The sequence below is a fragment of the Ambystoma mexicanum genome, chromosome 13 (genome assembly GCF_040938575.1).
Source record: "Ambystoma mexicanum isolate Mex_15411 chromosome 13, UKY_AmexF1_1, whole genome shotgun sequence".
Classification (NCBI taxonomy): Eukaryota; Metazoa; Chordata; class Amphibia; order Caudata; family Ambystomatidae; genus Ambystoma; species Ambystoma mexicanum.
In genome coordinates, this window is record NC_090938.1 from 825871940 (window position 1) to 825878688 (window position 6749).

A 6749-nucleotide genomic window follows, 5' to 3' on the forward strand; every position below is an offset into this window, starting at 1 on the left:
GTGAATAACAATGGGTGGGATACAGTGGATAGTAATTGATGATGATTGATTAGCAATGGGTGGGATACAGTGGATAGTATTTGTTATACAGTGATTAGCAATGGGTGGGATACAGTGGATAGTATTTGTGATACAGTGATTAGCAATGGGTGGGATACGGTGGATAGTAATTGATGGTGATACAGTGATTGGCAATGGGTGGGATCCAGTGGATAGTCTTTGATGGTGATACAGTGAATAACAAAGGGTGGGATACAGTGAATAGTAATTGATGGTGATACAGTGATTAGCAATGGGTGGGATGCAGTTGATTGTAATTGATGGTGATACAGTGTATAGCAATGGGTGGGATACAGTGGATAGTAATTGATGATGATACAGTGATTGGCAATGGGTGGGATACAGTGGATAGTAATTGATGATGATACAGTGATTAGCAATGGGTGGGATAAAGTGGATAGTCTTTGATGGTGATACAGTGATTAGAAATGGGTGGGATGCAGTGGATAGTAATTGATGATGATACAGTGATTAGCAATGGGTGGGATACAGTGGAGAGTAATTTTTGATGGTACAGTGATTAGCAATGGGTGGGATACAGTGGATAGTCTTTGATGGTGATACAGTGATTAGAAATGGGTGGGATACAGTGGATAGTAATTGATGATGATACAGTGATTAGCAATGGGTGGGATACAGTGGATAGAAATTGATGGTGATACAGTGATTAGCAATGCGTGGGATCCAGTGGATAGTCTTTGATGAAGATACTGCGAATAGCAATGGGTGGGATACAGTGGATAGTCTTTGATGGTGATACAGTGAATAGCAATGGGTGGGATACAGTGAATTACTAATTGATGGTGATACAGTGATTAGCAATGGGTGGGATACAGTTGATAGTAATTGATAGTGATACAGTGAATAGCAATGGGTGGGATACAGTGGATAGTAATTGATGATGATGCAGTGATTGGCAATGGGTGGGAACAGTGGATAGTAATTGATGATGATACAGTGATTAGCAATGGGTGGGATACAGTGGATAGTCTTTGATGGTGATACAGTGATTAGAAATAGGTGGGATACAGTGGATAGTAATTGATGATTATACAGTGATTAGCAATGGGTGGGATACAGTGGATAGTCATTGATGATGAAAGTGAATAGCAATTGGTTGGATACAGTGGATAGTAATTGATGATGATTGATTAGCAATGGGTGGGATACAGTGAATAGTAATTGATGGTGATACAGTGATTAGCAATGGGTGGGATACAGTTGGTAGTAATTGATAGTGATACAGTGATTGGCAATGGGTGGGATACAGTGTATTGTAATTGATGATGATACAGTGATTAGCAATGGGTGGAATACAGTGGATAGTCTTTGATGGTGATACCGTGAATAGCAATGGGTGGGATACAATGGATAGTAATTGATGATGATACAGTTAATAACAATGGGTGGGATACAGTGGATAGTCATTGATGATGAAAGTGAATAGCAATTGGTGGGATACAGTGGATAGTAATTGATGATGATTGATTAGCAATGGGTGGGATACAGTGGATAGTCTTTGTGATACAGTGATTAGCAATGGGTGGAATACAGTGGATAGTAATTGATGAAGATACTACGAATAGAAATGGGTTCGATACAGTGGATAGTCTTTGATGGTGATACAGTGAATAGCAATGGGTGGGGTACAGTGGATAGTAATTGATGGTGATACAGTGATTAGCAATGGGTGGGATACAGTTGATAGTAATTGATGGTGATACAGTGAATAGCAATGGGTGGGATACAGTGCATAGTAATTGATGATGATACAGTGATTAGCAATGGGTGGGATACAGTGGATAGTAATTGATGATGTTACAGTGATTAGCAATGGGTGGGATACAGTAGATAGTAATTGATGGTGATACAGTGATTAGCAATGGGTGGGATCCAGTGGATAGTCGTTTATGGTGTTACAGTGAATAGCAATGGGTGTGATACACTGGATAGTCTTTGATGGTGATTCAGTGAATAACAATGGGTGGGATACAGTGGATAGTAATTGATGATGATTGATTAGCAATGGTTGGGATACAGTGGATAGTATTTGTTATACAGTGATTAGCAATGGGTGGGATACAGTGGATAGTATTTGTGATACAGTGATTAGCAATGGGTGGGATACGGTGGATAGTAATTGATGGTGATACAGTGATTGGCAATGGGTGGGATCCAGTGGATAGTCGTTGATGGTGATACAGTGAATATCAATGGGTGGGATACAGTGAATAGTAATTGATGGTGATACAGTGATTAGCAATGGGTGGGATACAGTTGATTGTAATTGATGGTGATACAGTGTATAGCAATGGGTGGGATACAGTGGATAGTAATTGATGATGATACAGTGATTGGCAATGGGTGGGATACAGTGGATAGTAATTGATGATGATACAGTGATTAGCAATGGGTGGGATAAAGTGGATAGTCTTTGATGGTGATACAGTGATTAGAAATGGGTGGGATGCAGTGGATAGTAATTGATGATGATACAGTGATTAGCAATGGGTGGGATACAGTGGATAGTCTTTGATGGTGATACCGTGAATAGCAATGGGTGGGATACAGTGGATAGTAATTGATGATGATACAGTGATTAGCAATGGGTGGGATACAGTGGATAGTCATTGATGATGAAAGTGAATAGCAATTGGTGGGATACAGTGGATAGTAATTGATGATGATACAGTGAATAATAATGGGTGGGATACAGTGGATAGTCATTGATTATGCAGTGATTAGCAATGGGTGGGATACAGTGGATAGTCTTTGTGATACAGTGATTAGCAATGGGTGGAATACAGTGGATAGTAATTGATGAAGATACTGCAAATAGCAATGGGTGGGATACAGTGGATTGTCTTTGATGGTGATACACTGAATAGCAATGGGTGGGATACAGTGGATAGTAATTGATGGTGATACAGTGATTAGCAATGGTTGGGATACCGTTGATAGTAATTGATGGTGATACTGTGAATAGCAATGGGTGGGATACAGTGCATAGTAATTGATGATGATATAGTGATTAGCATTGGGTGGGATACAGTGGATAGTCTTTGATGGTGATTCGGTGATTAGAAATGGATGGGATACAGTGGATAGTAATTGATGATGTACAGTGATTAGCAATGGGTGGGATACAGTGGATAGTAATTGATGGTGATACAGTGAATAGCAATGGGTGGGATACAATGGATAGTAATGGATGATGATACAGTGATTAGCAATGGGTGGGATACAGTTGATTGTCTTTGATGGTGATACAGTGATTAGACATGGGTGGGATACAGTGGATAGTAATTGATGATGATACAGTGATTAACAATGGGTGGGATACAGTGGATAGTGATTGATGGTGATACAGTGATTAGCAATGGGTGGGATTCAGTGGATAGTAATTGATGGTGATACAGTGAATAGCAATGGGTGGGATACAGTGGATAGTCTTTGATGGTGATACAGTGATTAGCAATGGGTGGGATACAGTGGATAGTAATTGATGGTGATACAGTGATTAGCAATGGGTGGGATACAGTGGATAGTCTTTGATGGTGATACAGTGATTAGCAATGGGTGGGATACAGTGGATAGTAATTGATGATGATACAGAGATTAGCAATGGGTGGAATACGGTGGATAGTCTTTGATGATGATACAGTGAATAGCAATGGGTGGGATACAGTGGATAGTAATTGATGATGATACAGTGATTAGCAATGGCTGGGATACAGTGGATAGTTTTTGATGGTGATACAGTGATTAGCAATGGGTGGGATACATTGGATAGTAATTGATGATGATACAGTGATTAGCAATGGGTGGGATACAGTGGATAGTCTTTGATGGTGATACAGTGATTAGCAATGGGTGGGATACAGTGGATAGTCTTTGATGATGATACAGTGAATAGCAATGGGTGGGATACAGTGGATAGTAATTGATGATGATACAGGAATTAGCAATGGGTGGGCTATAGTGGATAGTCTTTGATGGTGATGCAGTGATTAGCAATGGGTGGGATACAGTTGATAGTAATTGATGGTGATACAGTGAATAGCAATGGGTGGGATACAGTGGATAGTAATTGATGATGATACCGTGATTAGCAATGGGTGGGATACAGTGGGTAGTCGTTGATGGTGATACAGTGATTAGCAATGGATGGGATACAGTGGATAGTAAATAGTGATGATACAGTGATTAGCAATGGGTGGGATACAGTGGATAGTAATTGATAATGATACAGTGATTAGCAATGGGTGGGATACAATGGATAGTCTTTGATGGTGATACAGTGAATAGCAATGGGTGGAATACAGTGGATAGTCTTTGATGGTGATACAGTGAATAGCAATGGGTAGGATACAGTGGATAGTAATTGATGATGATACAGGAATTAGCAATGGGTGGGCTATAGTGGATAGTCTTTGATGGTGATGCAGTGATTAGCAATGGGTGGGATACAGTGGATAGTAATTGATGGTGATACAGTGAATAGCAATGGGTGGGATACCGTGGATAGTAATTGATGGTGATACAGTGATTAGCAATGGGTGGGATACAGTTGATAGTAATTGATGGTGATACAGTGAATAGCAATGGGTGGGATACAGTGGATAGTAATTGATGATGATACAGTGATTAGCAATGGGTGGGATGCAGTGGAGAGTAATTGATGATGATAGAGTGATTAGCAATGGGTGGGATACAGTGGATAGTCTTTGATGGTGATGCAGTGATTAGAAATGGGTGGGCTACAGTGAATAGTAATTGATGATGATACAGTGATTAGCAATGGGTTTGATACAGTGGATAGTCTTTGATGGTGATACAGTGAATAGCATTGGGTGGGATACAGTGGATAGTAACTGATGTTGATACAGTGATTAGCAATGGGTGGGATACAGTGGATAGTAACTGATGATGATACAGTGATTAGCAATGGGTGGGATATAGAGGATAGTAATTGATGGTGGTACAGTGAATAGCAATGGGTGGGATACAGTGGATAGTAATTGATGGTGATACAGTGATTAGCAATGGGTGGGATACAGTGGATAGTCTTTGATGGTGATACAGTGATTAGCAATGGGTGGGATACAGTGGATAGTCTTTGATGGTGATTCCTGTGAATAGCAATGGGTGGGATACCGTGGATAGTAATTGATGGTGATACAGTGATTAGCAATGGGTGGGATACAGTGGATAGTCTTTGATGGTGATACAGTGAACAGCAATGGGTGGGATACAGTGGATAGTAATTGATGATGATTGATTAGCAATGGGTGGGATACAGTGAATAGTCTTTGTGATACAGTGATTAGCAATGGGTGGGATACAGTGGATAGTTATTGATGAAGATACTGCGAATAGCAATGGGTGGGCTACAGTGGATAGTCTTTGATGGTGATACAGTGAATAGCAATGGGTGGGATACAGTGAATAGTAATTGATGGTGATACAGTGATTAGAAATGGGTGGGATACAGTGGATAGTAATTGATGATGATACAGTGATTAGCAATGGGTGGGATACAGTGGATAGTAATGGATGATGATACAGTGATTAGCAATGGGTGGGATACATTGGATAGTCTTTGATGGTGATACAGTGATTAGAAATTGGGGGGATACAGTGGATAGTAATTGATGATGATACAGTGAATAGCAATGGGTGGGATGCAGTGGATAGTCATTGATGATGAAAGTGAATAGCAATTGGTGGGATACAGTGGATAGTGTTTGATGATGCAGTGAATAGCACTGGACGGGGAGGCACTGGATAGGCAGTCATGGTGATACAGTGAATAGCACTGGACGGGGAGACACTGGATAGGCACTGATGGTGATACAATGAAAAGCACTGGATGGGGAGACAATGGATAGGCACTCACGGTGATACAGTGAATAGCACTGGACGGGGAGGCACTGGATAGGCACTGATGGTGATACAGTGAAAAGCACTGGATGGGGAGACAATGGATAGGCACTCATGGTGATACAGTGAATAGCACTGGATAGGCATTGATGGCGATACAGTGAATAGCAATGGGTGGGATACAGTGGATAGTAATTGATGATCATACAGTGATTAACAATGGGTGGGATACAGTGGTTAGTAATTGATGGCGATACAGTGAATATCAATGGGTGGGATACAGTGGATAGTAGTTGATGATGATACAGTGATTAGCAATGGGTAGGATACAGTGGATAGTCTTTGATGGTGATACAGTGAATAGCAATGGGTGGGATACAGTGGATAGTAATTGATAATGATACAGTGAATAGCAATTGGTGGGATACAGTGGATAGTGTTTGATGATGCAGTGAATAGCACTGGATGGGGAGGCACTGGATAGGCAGTCATGGTTATACAGTGAATAGCACTGGACGGGGAGACACTGGATAGGCACTCATGGTGATACAGTGAATAGTCTGGATGGGGAGACAATGGATAGGTACTGGCGGTGATACAGTGAATAGCACTGGACGGGGAGGCACTGTATAGGTAGTCATGGTGATACAGTGAATAGCACTGGACTGGGAGACACTGGATAGGCACTGATGATGATACAGTGAATAGCACTGGATGTGGAGACACTGGATAGGCATTGATGGTTATACAGTAAATAGCACTGGGTGGGGAGACACTGGATAGGCACAAATGGTGATACATTGAAT